Below are 15,522 nucleotides of genomic sequence, written 5' to 3'. Positions count from 1 at the left end.
GCTCTCTGGAGCCAATGTGGTCAATGACAGGTGTTACCTGAGATTGGGGTCAGACAGGTAAGGAGGCCTTGGATACTGAGCTCTGGAGTGATGACTTTATCTGGAAGCTTTAAAGGCTGATACAGGAGGGGCCGTGTTTCTGGTGGCATGTGTGGATAATGGTTTGATGAGGTGGTGGTAAACCTGGGAGGCTGGTGGGGAGGCGCCAGTGTGGACAACAAACTGTCTCTGAGCGGTTCAGCTGTCTGAGGCCACAGTTCCACCAGGAACGGCCTTTGGCTCCATGCCCCACCCCCCAACCACCCCACCCCACCCCAGCCCTTCCTGCTGGCTGTCTGGCGGGAGGCTCCTCACCTCTAAACCCCAGCCTCCCTCACAGCTTTCTTGTGAAAAGCAAGGCCAACGCCTAAGACTTGCTGGGGACAATGTGAGAATAAATGATAAAATATGTAAAGCTTGCAGGCTGCTTTGGGAAGGGGGGAAAGGTGCCATGGATGTGTTATTTCCCCTAAATCCGATTTCTGTTTGTCATTTCTTTCCTCCCTGTCAGAGAAGCTGTTTTGATTCCTGGGGATGAAAGAAGTCAGAGTTAATGGGAGTGCTGACGCCAGGCCTCTTCAAGGTGTCTGTTGCCGGAATACATTCATTTCCCCATTTCCAGGCCATCTCACTTATCTGCAGGAGCCTTGGGTCTGATACACTTCCCAGGGATTGAATTGTGTTGTCACTGTGATTGAGTTTTGATACTCCCTTGATTGACTGATTGATTGATGGATGGATTGATCTGGTGAAGTCAGAAGCAAAGCTGTGAAAATGACTGGCTCTGAGTTCTAACGTATGTCTGTGGCACATTGTGTATGCGGGGTGGGAGTGGGGGGGTCAGAGCTTTCCCCACCCGCGGGAGTCGGCCTCTCTGGCAGCTGGTGTTAGCCATGCAGTGAGGGGGGCTCACAGCCTCAGGTTGGGCATGCAGCAGTGTGGCGTCATAGATGTGCCCCGCGGATAAGCCGGCTGTTCCCAGGATCTGTCCAGGTGAAGTTTTCCACAGAGGTAAGATTCTTGGGAGGGTGAGCCCAGGCTAGCCCAGGAACTTCTGTGCACCCTCCCGTAGAGCCCAGTGGTTCTAAAGCAGATGGGGTTTTGCCTGCCATTAAGGAATTCAGCCCCCTGCCCACCACAGGGCGTAGCACCTGCTGGGGATGCAGCCTGAATATTTTTATGTTAAATGGACAGATGAGATAAATGTGTCCCATACTGGCTGGGTGACTTCATGTATCTGGGGTCTCATTTTTATCATCACCAGAACCTCTATTTCAACTGGGGAGATTGAGATTCAGAGAAGTGAGGACTGTGGCCAAGACACCCAGCAGAGAAGCCTCAGGGCTGGTCTGCACATGTGTGTGACCTTCCACTCTCATTAGAGCACTGGTTCCTCTGCCTGGCCTTTCCTTCTAGTCACTAAGATCCCCCAGGGCTGGACATGGCCTGTCCAGACCAGATCTGTACTTCGGCTCCCACATCAGGGCCGGCCCCTCCTCCAAAGCCCGCCCCCCCCCCCAGTGCTGGGTAAAGATGAGACAGGTGTGTACCCGGTGTGCCAGGCACACCCTAGGCACTTTGGCCAGGGTTTCCCAGCAAGTAAAGTGAAGGAGCCCAGATTCCAATTCAGGAAGGACAATTACCTGCTGCCTGGAGAGCAGGTGGCTGTGACCCATTATCATGGGCATAATGTTGGAAGCAGAGCCACTCCACTCCGAGAAAGCATGGGGCCTGCCAGGGTTGGGCAGGGTCGGGGGGCAGCCTCTTGGCTCCCCAGGAAATGTGAGGCCAGATCAGGCCCCAAACCCACTCAGTCCCCATGAAGCCACCCCAGTCCATCTCTGGCTTCAGTTGCTCCACCTGTGCAGTGTGGGAGTCAGGAAGACCCAGCCTCCCCAGGTGCTGAGAATGTGCCGAGCAGTTTGCTACACAGTCTGAATTAACTGTCTGGTGACCGTGGGAGCCAGGCCTCCTTACCTGCACAGCCTGACCACCTCCTCTGCTACATTTCCCTCCAGCACTTACTGCCGCCCCACGTCTGTATCTATCTCTCTACTGCCTGACCCCTCCAGGGGGACGGGATAGAACCTCCTCTGCCTTGTGCCTCAGACAGCGCTTGGCTTTGTGAGCCTCTGAGGGAATGTTTGATGAATGACGATGGGGTGAAAAGGAAACGGAGGCCCGCAGAGCCACACGACAATGACAGGTAGAGCCCTGGCTTGTGCGGTGCCGCCTGGGGCCTCTCTCACCCACTAGCTCTCAGCTGGTCCCCACATTGTCCCCGCAGGTTCACACCGCCCAAAGAAACTTCCAGTCTGCGCCTGTGGCTTTGGAACAGCTCTGAAAAAGCATGTCCTGTGACTGCTCAAGGAATCTGGGCCTTTCGCCCAGAAAAGAGTGTGTTTCCTGGCTTCCTGAGAACTGGGGCCCACCCTGCCCCTGGCCCAGGCGTACAGAAGGGGAGGGCGGGAGAGATGGACTCCAGCCCAGAAAGCGACAGCGTCAGACCTTATCGCCTGAGGTTAGCTGCCCTGTGCCCAAGACTGTCCCAGTGAGGACACTCCAGCATGGCCACTACCCTGAGCTCTCAGGCAAAAGTTTCCCCAGGGTCTGGGGCATTCTCTGGAGGGGGATTTGCACGCTTGAGTTACTGGAAAAGAAGCACACCTCACACTCCGGCAGAGTTTTCTCCCCTGGATGGCCCTTCTGGCACACCTCACTGCTTACCACGTGGCAGACGTGGGTGCAATGTTCACGGAGTGCGGGACGACCCGCTTCCGATGGGTCATCAGGCTGCCAGGGCCAGATGTTTCACAAGCTCCTCTGGGGCCCTGGCACCGGACTGTTCCCTGTGAGGCTGGGTGTGGGTTTACAAGGTGTCCTTGAAGAGAGCTGGAGTCACCCAGCCCATGATGTCTTACATTGAGTAATTTCACGATTTGGTTTCCTTTTCAAGAGTGGGGCTGTGCTTTTCTCTTTTCCTTTGTGTTTTCTTTTCCCGGTGACCCTCACTGACTGGCCTGGAATGCATCTTCCCTGGGGCGGGGAGATCACCCACTTCTCAGAGGGGATTAACTGGAAGTACCTACAAGTTTAACTAGAATATCCTGGGCAAATTTCTGAGAGGGAGAGAACCTTTTTCATACACATAGGAGAGTGGGGGAGGCCAGCCTCACGTCTCCTCAGCCAGGACTGGGGAAAAAAAAAAAACCTGGCAGGGCACTGTGGCTGGAGTTTGCTGGTTCCTGAATGCCAGATCCAGGCCAGGCCCAGGGCTAAGTGAGATTCTCACCTGTCCATCAAGAAATGAGAAAATTGGGGCAGCTCCCGTGGCCCAGGGGTTTAGCACCACCTTCAGCCCGGGGTGTGATCCTGGAGTCCTGTGATCGAGTCCCACATAGGGCTCCCTGCATGGAGCCTGCTTCTCCCTCTGCCTCTCTCTCTCTCTCTCTCTCTCTCTGTCATTAATAAATAAATAAAATCTTTAGAAAAGAAAAGAAAAAAATAAAAGAAATGAGAAAATTGAAAGGCGGGCCTGGTGTCAGCTACTTTCTTATGTCAGGTGTCCTCTTTTATGCGGGATGGTGATTATAGATGGAAATTTTACTGTGGATGCCAGAAAAAGTTGGCAGCTTTATATCCATCTTCAGAATTTAAGGGAAACGTTATAGGCCTGTGAAATCCCCAGACCTGGAAAGCATTGGTTTACTTCCTCTGCAGCCTGAGAAACACAAATTGAGCCTGGAGCCTTCGATGAAGTCTGCAGAGCCTGGGGAACCTGGGAAGATGGCGGCATGTGTTCTCTGGCCAAGCTCGGGTGGGGTGGGAGTGTTTTCATTTCCTAGAGCCACAATAACAGGTCACCACAGACCCAGTGGCTTATAGTGACATAGGTTCACTGTCTCACAGTCCTGGGGCCAGAAGTATAAAATCAAGGTGTGGGCAAGATCGGTTCCTTCTGGAGGCTCCAAGGGGAGGGTGTGCTACATGTCTCTCCTCACTTCTGGTTCCCAGCAAGGCTTGGTGTCCCTTGGTGGGTAGACGCAGGACTCCACTCTGCCTCTGGCGTCCCATGGCCTTCTGGCTGTGTCTTAGACACCAGTTATTGGACTGAGGTCACACTGATCCCAGGTGATCTCATCTTCACTTGATTACTTCTACGAACAGCCTATTCCCAGATAAGGCCACATTCCCAGGGTCCAGGTAGACATGAGTTTGGTGGAGACCCTGGTACAGGGACCTGAGCAGGGAGGAGGAAGGGTTATCCACATTGGGCATGGCCAAGTGTTAGTGCTTTGGGGTGTCTGCAGCTATTTGAGTTGAAACAGGGTTCCAAGGGGGACTGCTGTGGCTCCCTGTGATTGCAGGGCCCAGGCAGCCCCAGGGTCCCTGCTGACATCCCTACCAGAGGAGACAGATGCACACAAGGACCCAGGTCCAGGGAGGGAGGCTGTCACCACAGCCAGGGCCAGGTCGTGACTGGACTCAGGGTTGGGGACCTAGCCACCCTCCACTCTGACTCCAGAGTCTGTGTTCTGTATCCTAGACTTGTGTATATCCTTTAATGCAGGTGCCAAAGATGAGTGGATCAGCTCATTGGAGCTTTTTGAAAGATAGTCCATCAGCATTTAGTCTTTTGGTGGCACTGGCAAGGACCCTCAGAGGCCCAAGACCCTCAGTGCTCTGCACAAGTCCCCAGCCCTGGCTGTGCTCCTTTGGCCTGGAGTGTGGCCCCTTCCAGTAATGACAGGGCCCGCCATTCTGGACAGTTCTGCCAGTTCGGCCTCGCCTGCTCTGTGGATTAAGGGCTGCCTGCCTGTGTGGCAGGAAGGAAGGATCTAGGCTCTTCTCTTCCTCCAGGGACCCTTATCTATTTTGGCAAAAAGGCTCTGTGGTCAGACATTTCTGGGTTAGTATCCCAGCCCTGATACCTCCTAGCGAGGGATCTTGCTCAAGCAAGTCCAAGGCCTCTCTGAGCTCCGTGGCTCCCCTCCTGTGAAATCAGAGTAATGATTCCAGCCCTGAAAGATGAGGGGATGGCTGCGTGGCTTTGAGGTTGTAACACCCATCTGTGAAATCCTTCAGGTACCTAGTATGGAGCCTGTTGCACAGTAGGTGTTCAATAAATACAAGCCAGATAAGAGAGAGTATCTTGGAACCTGGAGTATAAACTTCATGGAACTCTTGAGACATGGTCCCAGTGTAGTCCCTTGAGAGGGAGGTTCTGTAGGCATTTCCTTCCTTCCTTGTGTGTGGGCACAGTTAACCTGAGCTGACCAGGGCAGACATGGGAGGTCAGGTATGATGCAGGTAGCATCAGCAGAAGAAAGGTGCTGCTGAACCATGTCTGGGTCTTTGATTCCTCCCGTGATGCATTCAGTAACATTATATCTGGGCTTGGCACTGTGGGAGGCAGAGTGGTACGCAGAAGAGCACTGGAGGGGGAGTCTGGCTTTGCAGCGCTTACCAGCCCTGTGTGCAGATGCTTATGACCCCTCATCGGTGCTGCTGACCCTCCCTCTCTGCTGCAGACCTGAGGCCACTGCAGTTGTTTGGGCCTCTGTCCTACAACTGATGCTGGGCTTGCCGGTCTTTAGGACTCTGCACCTGCTGTACCCCCTGCCTGGCGTGCCCTCCCCCTGCTCCCCTGTTCAGAGCAGCTTCCTGTTCTGAGACAGGACAGACAGACTGCACATCCCTTTTCCTGTGTTTCCACACCCCGGTTGTAAAAACAGCTGGGTTGTAGGTGCTGGTTTGAGACTCCTGTCTCTGAACGAGGAGCTCCATTGAGGACAGAGGCTGGTCCTAGTGTGTGTTTGAAAATTGAGTCAACAAGCAATTGAATATCCTTGGACACATCGCTTCCCTGCTCTAGTCCTCAGTTTTCTGTCTTTGAGATTTAGGATGTGGGCTAGTGGGTTCTTTGGGGGCCTTTCTGAAGTTTCTGGTGAGACATGCACTCTTAAATGAGTGGATTGAGAGTTTCTCCTTCTCCAGCAACTGCGCATGTGTGCAAGATGGCCACTGATGCAACAATATGCACAGAGCATGGGGAATTTTCTGGATGCTCAGCACAGCGTTCTCAGTTAAGGGATTCCGGTGTCTTTGAAAAGACAGGCCTGAGGCAGCCTTGATGGAGTTATTTTAGCTGCAGCTGGGCCAGCTTTCTCCCACCTGTCTGCCTACAGGAGTCCTCCTCTGGCTTGTGGAGGGAGGAATGTGTGCACTTGCTGCACATGACTCTCTCTGTACTTCTATGTCTGGCCAGGGCTTCTCCTGAGGATACATGTAACAGGTTCTCCTGGGGCCAGTCCCCGCTTCCTATGTTCCAGGCTGGTGCCGGAATTCACACCTCTACCTGTTTCTCCCAGCTCTGCAGACTTGTGCCTCTCTGAACCTCAGTCTCCTGATCTGCAAAATGGAGGTAATAATTCCTCGTGGGAATGAACAAGTGTGCCCAGATCTGTGGCACAGTGTGTGGCCTGGGGCAGGAGCACAGGATATCATAGCTGTTCTTCTTGGCATGAGTATTCCTTACTCTAGAGAGATCGGGGCAAAACAGATCAGCAGTCTACTTGCTTAAGCCAAAAAAATGTTGTCTGAAGAATTTTGCTTTGGAAGACAGGTTTTGGGTCAGAACCTTATTCCCTCAGGAATTTCATGGTTGAGCATCCAGGCCTATTTTATAAGCTTGGTGACCACCCAAGCCTTTGAGCCTTCCCAGGTCAGGCTTTTCGGGAATCTCTTCCACAGCTGGGCTACTTTTCGTGTCAGTAGCACCATTTCCACAGAGCGGGCTCTGTCTGGCTATGAATAGATGGTTTTTCCCTCTTTTTTGGACGCCTGAATGGCAGTCTCTCTCCTGCGGTCCCAGAGGCCAACCTGTGTGTAAAACTCCAAAATGGACATCAGAGCGGGGCCGTCCATTCCTGCTCCGACTCCCGGTGCTCAAAGAGGTGGGTCATTGGCTGCAGTGACCTGGGAGCCTCCCCAGGGCCTAGGCTGTGGCTATCAAGGCTGCTCAGCCAACAGAAGTCACAGAAAAGCCAGCAGCTTAGAGTGGCTTCCAGAGTCTTCAGAAACAGGCTTGTTGGCATCCAAGCCCCAGATGCAAAGCCTCTGACGGTAGGATGGGCACTGGAGATCAGCTTGCAGCAGGCTAGAGGGCCTTATGGTTGAGAATGTGGGCTCTGGAACTGCACCACCTCGCTCGAGGTCCCAGCCCTTCCTCCAGCGCAGCGGGCCTGACCTTTGCATGCCTCGGTTTTCCCCTTCTGTATGTAGAGATGATAATGTAATGTGAGGGATGAGGAGACGGACATCACCTAAGTGCATTAGAACAAGGCTTGACATGTAGTAAATAAACACAGGTAAACCGAAGCCCAGAGAGGGAAGGGACCTGTCTGTGGTCACCCAGCAAGTCACAGGGGCAGCCAGGCTGAAGCTCATGACTTCTGGTCTCATGGACATGTCCCTCCTCCCCCTTCACCCTCAGACTTTTTCAAAAAGTCTGCCTTTTGCAGAGGAAATCGCGTGACCCTTCAGCCCGCAAAAATTCAGACTGCACAGAATTTCGGAAACTTCTTTGGGCTGGCTGGGGCCTCGCTGCTGCAATTCTGTTTGGCTGCAAGTTCTTTTTTCTCCCTTTTTTTCTTTTAAAGCTCCAGAGGGTTCCTCCTTTCCTGTCTCCTCAAATAGAAGAAGTAAGCTTTGGGTAAAGGAGTACGAAGACTTAGATCTCTACTGTGTGTCCCCGAACCAAGCTCTCCTCACTCCCGGGCCACAGTTTCTCCATCTGTGAAATGAAAAGGTTTCCTTTCTTGACAGGTGGACAGCCCCCACCTGCCAGCCTGTGATGGCTCCGAGGACAAGTGAGCTGGGAGGTGCCACCCCAGTGCCACAGTGTTGACAGTCATGTGAGCACTGACTAAGCAAAAGCTGGTGACGCATCCTTCTAGGAAGTGAGGTGAAACCTGCCAGAAATGCCACCCACTTCCGCCCACCTCCTACTTTCAAAGGTTACTTGAATCATCAGAGTGGCTTGCATTATTCTCACTCTCCTGTTTCAGCAGAATACTCCTCAGCCCCTTGGGGTTGAGCCCAGGGTGTCCAGGAGCATCACATCTGCGGGCCTCTAGGCTGTCAGAACTGGGGGACTCGGTGGCTTCCTGATCTTTGATCTCCTGATTACAAGCCCTGCACGCTGCCAGCCTAGGGTCAGCCCTCTGAACTCAGTTTTCCTCATCTATGAAATGGGTGGATGAGCCCTGCCCAGCAGGGTAAGATAGCAAGTTCAGTATAGCTGGATTGGGGCCTCCACAAGTATTCCAAGAGGAGTACTTGGCCAAGCCAGGAAGCCTGGAGACAGATGCTGGTCCATGGGGTCCAACAGCATCCTGACTGCAGCTCTCCCAGACTTTTGATGGGCAGCCTGGGGCCCAGCAGGGGTGGGCCTGGGGCAAGGTGGCCGTGGAGCCAAGACTCGCAGCCAGGTTGCTAGACCGGGGATTGGGGGGGGGGGGTGTTGCCTCACCCCCTATTCCTCCTTCTCTGTGTTTGGGCTCGCTCTGAGGTCAGCCCTGGCGCCATCAGGGGCCCAGCCTGGCTAGGCCTGGGATCTCAGAGATGAGTGCCTTGCTGGACCTAGAGCAGGAGGTAGGGGGATTCAGGGCTGAGCCCTACCTTGCTACCCCCAGACAGGGGCCTTGGGCAATTCCCACCCCTCAGCTCCCATCTCAAAAGTGCTGCTCTGCCCACCTCTGCAGGTTGTCATGTGGCTTCACAAGGTGGTATAGGCATAAATCCTCTGTAGACACTCAAGAACTGTCCAGATGGGAAGAATTTAACATTTGTCATCTCCTGGGGCATTTGTGTGTTCCTTTCTCTCAGACAGTGTAGGCTTTGGCCCATGAGAGCCAGGGGATAAGCGAATATTGAATGAATAGGTGACAAAAGTTATTTATTAAGCTCCTGGTACATATCAAGCCCCACACAGGGTGTTTTCCATAAGATGCTCTAACTGTCACAATGGCCCTGGGAATTTAAGCATGTCCCCATTTTATAGATGATAAAACTGAGGCTTGAACTTACCTAAGGTCACATGGCTGGTGATTGAAGAAGCTAGGATTCACACCTGACTCTGAAGTTCATGTGGCCCATAGTGGCCCACGAGGTCACCCCCTCCCAGGTGTGCTGGGAAGTGTTTAACAAACAGGTCCCTGGGAAGAGGTGGAGAGAGGGACTTGTCCAAAACCCTGACTTGGAGTATTTGCCAAATTCCATGTGTAAATCTTCCTCCCGTGTTTGATTTCAAGCAGCCAGTGTGATACCAACTGTCACAGAATTCCTGAGAATGTATCGAGCAGCCCTCCTGAGCCAATAGTGGCTCCAGTGCACCTCTGCACCCTCCCCTTTCCAAGCCCAAAGAAGGCCAAAGAGTTAGCAGTGGCCTGGCCTGGGACAGCAGACTGGAACCAAGCAAATGGCTTGGGTGGGGATACATATGCCTCTGGACACATCCCCAGCCCTGTCCCACCGGAGCCCCTGGAACCCCTTGGGGTCCTGATATCCCACAGAGACTGGGGCAGGATAGATGAGACCCAGAGATACACCTGCAGGATGATGACTGGAATATTAAGGCCTGCCAGCCCCACTGTGTGCAATATTCCTGCCAGGCCTGGAGCAGAGCCCTGTAAACGCCAGGATATAATGGACAATAAAAGTCGCCAGAAAATAGAGAGTCTCCTAGGACCACCGGCATTCCTGCCACACGCTGCCTGCTGGAACCATGAGTCCTGTGATCATGAGGCACGATCGTCGTGTAAATATATAGGGTCTCTCACTAGCCGCAGGCCAAGATTTATTTTATTGAGACAGTTGGGGGAGGGGGATGGCTCAGGATCATCATCCTGGTAACTTTGTGAACTGCTTTGCCATCACTTCCCAGCTTCTGAGAGAATGCCACAGGAGCCAGTGTAGCCTCTCCCATCCTTCTGGAAGGTGGCATCCCTCAGAGGCCTTGGGTGCCTCCTGCCACCTCCACGGGTCCAAGGGCCTGGTCAGCCATGAGACAAGGGATCTCCCGGCCTTATTGTTAATAGTTGGTCTACAGAGTGGGCTGCCAGAGATGAACAGAAAGTTGCTGTTCAATGAGCACTTTTTATGATGATAATGATAGTCATAATAGTAGCTGTGGCCATGTTTATTGAGCTCTTGTGTGTAGGTGGGTCCTGATAGTCCTAGGCTGGTATTTTGCATGCAAGTTCTCACTGTTAAGAGGTGGGTCCTACCTGGCCCCCTGTTTACAGAAGAGGGAACAACAAAGAGGAGACTTGGGAACTAGCCTGAGCTCGTGTGGCCATACAGAGACAGCATGGGATTTGAACTCTGGGCTCTTTGACTCCAGAGCCTGTGGTGGTCTGCCCCTCCACGTCTGTATCACCTGGCCATCTGGTCCCAGGGGGACCAAGTGCCACCACCTCCCAGAAAGCCCCCTTGATAAGCTCAAGTTAGAAGCAGTGATCCCTTTTGTGATTTTGCAACATAAAGAAGCAGTTTGCTCTGGTGCCCCCTCCGCCACATCTGCTTTTTCCCTGAGGGCAGGAACCTGGTCTGGACCCTGCAGAGGATGTCCAGGTGAACGAGGACTCAGGCCTGCATTTTCATTGAGGGTCTGCCTCTCTCCAGCTGGGATGCCTCTGACAAGTCACATGACCTCTGAGCCTAAGTCTTCTTGGCTGTCAAATGGATGCTCTGTCTGTCCCATAGGGCTGCTTTGAGTGCACATGCTACCAACACTCCCAAGAGATCTAGCCCAGCACCCAGTCCCACCAGGCGGTACTCTGTGTGTGATACCCACCCCATGCATACATACCTCGCCTCCACGGTTTTATCTGAGAGCCGGTAGGCATTTGAGACATGCCCCCATATGCCATGGCTTGTTGTGAATGGGGAGGGTAGTGTTCAGGGGGTTTCTGAAAGTCTCCTAAAGCCAGAGTTTCCCCTTGGCAATACCAGGCTCAGAACGCGCACGTCCCTGAGCTCAGCTGCAGGGCACCAGCACGTCCTCCATCAGCCTCCTACAGAACGTCAGCACAGAAGAGGACCCCTGACTGTGGAGCCACCCCACCATGCTGTAGGTGGGGAACTGAGGCCCAGACATAGGCTGTGATTTCCCGACAACCAAGCAGTGAGAGTCCCTGAGGGGCCTTGAGACACCCCCTCCCTGCCCCCCAGCTGCCAGCCACCTGGCCACATGCCACAGCTCAGAGCAGAGATCACCTGCAGCATTTACAGAAGGCCTTGCACTTCCCAGGCCCTGCTTGGGTCAGCGAGGGGTCTGGAGGGTCAGGGGGAACACAACGCAGGAATGTACAGGGCCTGCTGTGGTGTGGACTCCAGAAGCCATGGTTGCATGCTGGCCAGTCGCTCTACACCAGGTGGCAGGACTGGATGGAGAAGTGGAGCTCAGCCTCGTGGAGGTGGTGCCAGGGGTGCGTGGTGGTTCAGGAGGTTCCTGAGAGCCCTGCAGCTGACAGAGGGGCAGGTGTGCCTGTCTGTGCCCCTCTGCACTACTCTGCCCTCTCATCCATGTCCCAGGTGGACAGGTGGGCAGTGACCAGCAATGAATGTGAGTGTGGAGGGTGTGGAGGTGGAGCAGAGCTTAGTTACACTCCGGAAATGTCTTGCCACCTCAGGCCCAGGAGGAAGAGGAAGGCTCCATAGGGTGGGCTTCCCCAGGCTGAATCTGTTTTCCCAGGGTGCTGGGCTATGTCCCGAGAGGCAAGAGCACACTAGCCCCTAGAGGTGCACCAGAAATGGAAGAAAAACAATGTTTAGAGAGAAGGTGCCCAGCTTGGGGTCCTGACCCAGCCAGTCTGGAGCTTCCTCTGTGAGTCAGGGCTGATGACACCTATCTAGCCGGGTCATGGAGGATAGTCCTTGAGGAGTGCTGCACGCACTAGGGCCTGGGTGCAGGGAGTCCACCCTGCAGGCCTGGGGAAGGCTGGCTTGGGCCAAGCAGCGGCCACCCAGGGGGCCAACACCTGGCATATGCCTGACAGTTGGGCCCAGCCGGCAGGGAAGGTATGCTGGCAGGTGGCCGAGCCACAATGCCAGAATCTGGCTCGGTGTGTCCTCTGGGGCCTCAGCTGCCATATGCCTCTGTCAGTCCTAGAGGTCCAGCTGCAGATGGGATGTGGGGCGGGGGGGGGGGGGGGGGTTGCCTAGGGTAGAGGTGGCTCTTGTTCTGGAGGAGGAGGCAGGTGTTGGCCACAGGAGTGCTTTTCAGAGACCAAGGGCTGGGGCTGGCCTGGAGCCTTCCTGACTTCCTCCCATAATCGCACGGGCCCACAGGCCTCCTCATCTTTGATCCCATTGTGTCCTCTACCAGAGTTCCTTTCCCCTCTGCTCCTAAACCTGCCTATCCATGTAGGCTGTCTCAGACTCTGCATATTGTAAGAAGCTGTCCCTGACTTGACTGGCCCAAAGTGAGAATCCAGCAGTCCTCTTCCTGGGGGCACTTTCCATGTTCTTTTCTGGTTTCTGGATCTGTTTCTGTATTGGGGGGTTCTGTGTTGCTATAGAGCGAGGGGGTTTTGTCTGAGTCATCTCATGGTTACTGGCCATCAGCCCAGGCCCTGCCCAAAGACAGCTGGGAAGACGTATGGAAGGAGGGAAGGCAGGGATATCCTGAGTCCTGGTTCCTGGATCCGTGGTCTTGTTTGGAGAGTATGGGGCCTGAATAAGGATGTAGTAACAATCAACAGTAACTCCATGGCTTGGGTGTCTGTCATGTGCCTGGCCAATGGCTAAGTACTTCTGATTCATGTGTCAGTCCTGTCCTGCAGCCCAGGGTGATAGCATGGGGGCATAGGCAGGGGCCTGTGGGACATGGCAGGGGCCAGCTCGCTGGGACATGGCAGGGCCAAGACTTGAACCCAGGGCTGCTGCCTACCAAACCTCTCATCTGTCAGGCAACAAATATTTTTGGAATAGCTTAAAAGGAAGAGATTAGAAAGGGTGAGGCTTTTAAAGGGACAGCAAGAACTTTTCTACCTCTTGGCCCTTGCAGGGACCCCAGTAGGGGTAGGCGGGGATGGAGTACAAGGGACAAATGAAAGATACCTTGTTGCTCCCAAAGTCCAGGCTGGTTTAATCCTGTTGTCTACTGTCACTGTGCCTGGTTCCAGGTTGGGCGTGAGGGGTTCATAAAGAGCCTGAAGAGCAAACCCCTTTGCCTGAGCCAATGTGGGGTATGGAGTAGGCTAGGGAAGCTGGGTCCTGGCCAGACGGGCTACTGGTGTGCTCACGGCCCTTGTCTTGCAACCTCAGTCTCCTGGAAGGTAAAATGGGGGAGCAGGACTGAGCAACCCCAGAGTGGGTTCTGACCTCTTTCTGAGCCTGCTGGTTTGGGGCACACCTGTGTTTTCTCCTAGGCTGGTGGCTGCTGCCATCAGTTCCAGTGTCTGGTGAGCCTAGGGCTCCCTGGTGGCTATGACAAGTTCCATTAACCATAGGTGGCAGCGGGGCTATTTTTGAAGCAGCCTGTGGTGGGGGAGTTTCCTTTTGGCACTGACTGAGGATGGGAACCTTGGGCAGGGGAAGTCCCGCACAGAGACAGGGCTGGCGCCTCTTCCTTCACCCGCCCTGGCATGGAGAGGCCACCCAGGTCCCCAGAGGCCCCTGCACCACGCACCCACCCTCTACCCTGAGCTGAGCAGCCCTTCTCCCAAGCTACTCAGGAGCCACTTTGCAAGGTAATGGCTACTGCCCTATCTCCGGCTGTGGGGAACCCCTCACTTTCCTGCCACCTGGGGCTGCCACCTTTGCCCTGATGATGTGCCTGGCAAATGGCAGGGAAGCAGGCATGAGACTCCTGGGGTCTGGGCTCTTGGGGCACCTGACCTGGCTGTTCCCCCTGCCACTGCTGCTGCTCACTTGATCATCTGCCTGCCAGGAGCTGCCAGTGGGTCCGTGCCATCAGCCTGCGGTGACCTTTGTTGCCGCCCAGGTTCACACTGAGTGATCATGGGCTTTGTGATAAGGGAAGCAGAAAAAGCAGGTTTTTTTTCCTCTGGGGTAAATTTTGACTGCCTGGGCTCGTTTCTGATAGTTGAGCAGTAAGTTTCCTGCAGAGATTCTCCCACCAGGAATAGCTATACCTGGGATGATGTCATTCTCCTGGGGCCCAGGGCAAACTTTTTATGAGTGTTGAGGCCAGGGACAACCCTACTGGGTTTCATCCTTCCATCATTGGTTGTCAGGGCTGCAGCCATGGTCTGAGACAGGATATGGGGGTAGAGGGATTTCTCTCTGAAACTATCTGTTCCCTGGGGCCCCTGGAATGAGCTGGCCTGGGGACCCCAGCTTCTCTTTCCTGGCCTCCGGCATTTATACACTGGATGAACAGCCATTCACCTGGTCACCTGGCCCTCCCTTTGTGACCCGCTGGGGTGCTTTGGTCTCCACCTTCAAGGAAATCTCTACTTGGGGAGAGAAAAATGTGAGCAGGTGGTGACAACATGGGGACAAATGCTGTGGAGCTGGGAATACCTGACTGGGGAAGTCCTGGAGGACTGCTTGGAGGAGATTCCTTGGGTTGGGCTCTGAAGGAGCCAGGTTTGCCTGGACGTATTTCATTCCAGGGAGGGGGAGTAGAGTCTACTAAGGCCTTGAGGAGAGAATGAGTTCATTTATCTGAAGGGTATGGTCCTTGGAATGGTGGGGCTGCCTAAAGGGTCTGAAGCTCCTCAGCACAGTGAGATCCCAGCCTCCTCCAGCTCCAATCTCCAAGGATTGCCCCAAGCAAATGAGATTAAAACACAGACTTTGGAGAGAGTTAGATCTGGGTTCAGACACAGGGCTTGCCATCTACTAGAGCCAGGGCCTTGGTGGGTCACTTATCTGTGCTTTGGTTTCTCCTTCCGTAAAATGGGGTCGTTGCAGACATCATGGCAGGGATGAGCCGAGGTGCTGCATTAACCCCTTGGCACAGCAAAGTGCTGGATATATATCTTCCTTTTCAGAGTGGTTGGGATGAGGCATGGCCTTCTGGCCTTCACTGGGTCCCTGAGCCAAAGGCTTTTCCGCACAGAAACCAATTGTTTCGTTGCTCTTTTTTTTAATCGAGATTTTATTTATTTGAGAGAGAGTGCACACGTGTGTGAGTGTGTGTGGGGGGCTGTGTGCAGAGCGAGAGGGAGAAGCAGGCTCCCTGCTGAGCAGGGAACCCGATGGTGGGGGCTTGATCCGAGGACCCCAGGATCATGACCTGAACCAAAGGCAGACACCTAACCAACTGAACCCCCCAGGCGCCCCTTCATTGCTCTTTTAACTGAAAGATGAGATGTTTACAGCTCCTACATTTTTATTTTTTTCTTCCAAAATTGAGTTTTATTATCTGAGCAGTTGGAAATGAAAGGTGACTAGGAACCTTCTCAATTTTATTTTATTTTATTTTTTTAAGATTTTATTTATTTATTC

The 15,522-nt window shown here is 53.8% G+C and overlaps 1 protein-coding gene across 6 annotated transcripts in view; it reads left to right on the top strand.

The window, feature by feature from the left end:
* Nucleotides 1-15,522, top strand: part of NEK6 (NIMA related kinase 6) — an 84,040-nt gene that overhangs the window by 15,795 nt on the left and 52,723 nt on the right. For 2 of the 6 annotated variants that reach the window (XM_072748642.1, XM_072748643.1), the window contains exon 2: nt 6,351-6,463. The exons of 3 other annotated variants lie outside the window; for them this stretch is intronic. The gene's annotated coding sequence lies outside the window, so the exon portion shown is untranslated. Of the gene's footprint in view, nt 1-6,350; nt 6,464-13,650; nt 13,797-15,522 lie in introns of those variants that run through there. One more of the 6 variants, XM_072748645.1, reaches the window with a different exon arrangement.

Source organism: Vulpes vulpes, chromosome 2 (genome assembly GCF_048418805.1).
Source record: "Vulpes vulpes isolate BD-2025 chromosome 2, VulVul3, whole genome shotgun sequence".
In the NCBI taxonomy this organism is placed as follows: Eukaryota; Metazoa; Chordata; class Mammalia; order Carnivora; family Canidae; genus Vulpes; species Vulpes vulpes.
This window is presented reverse-complemented; position numbering and strand designations above follow the sequence as displayed.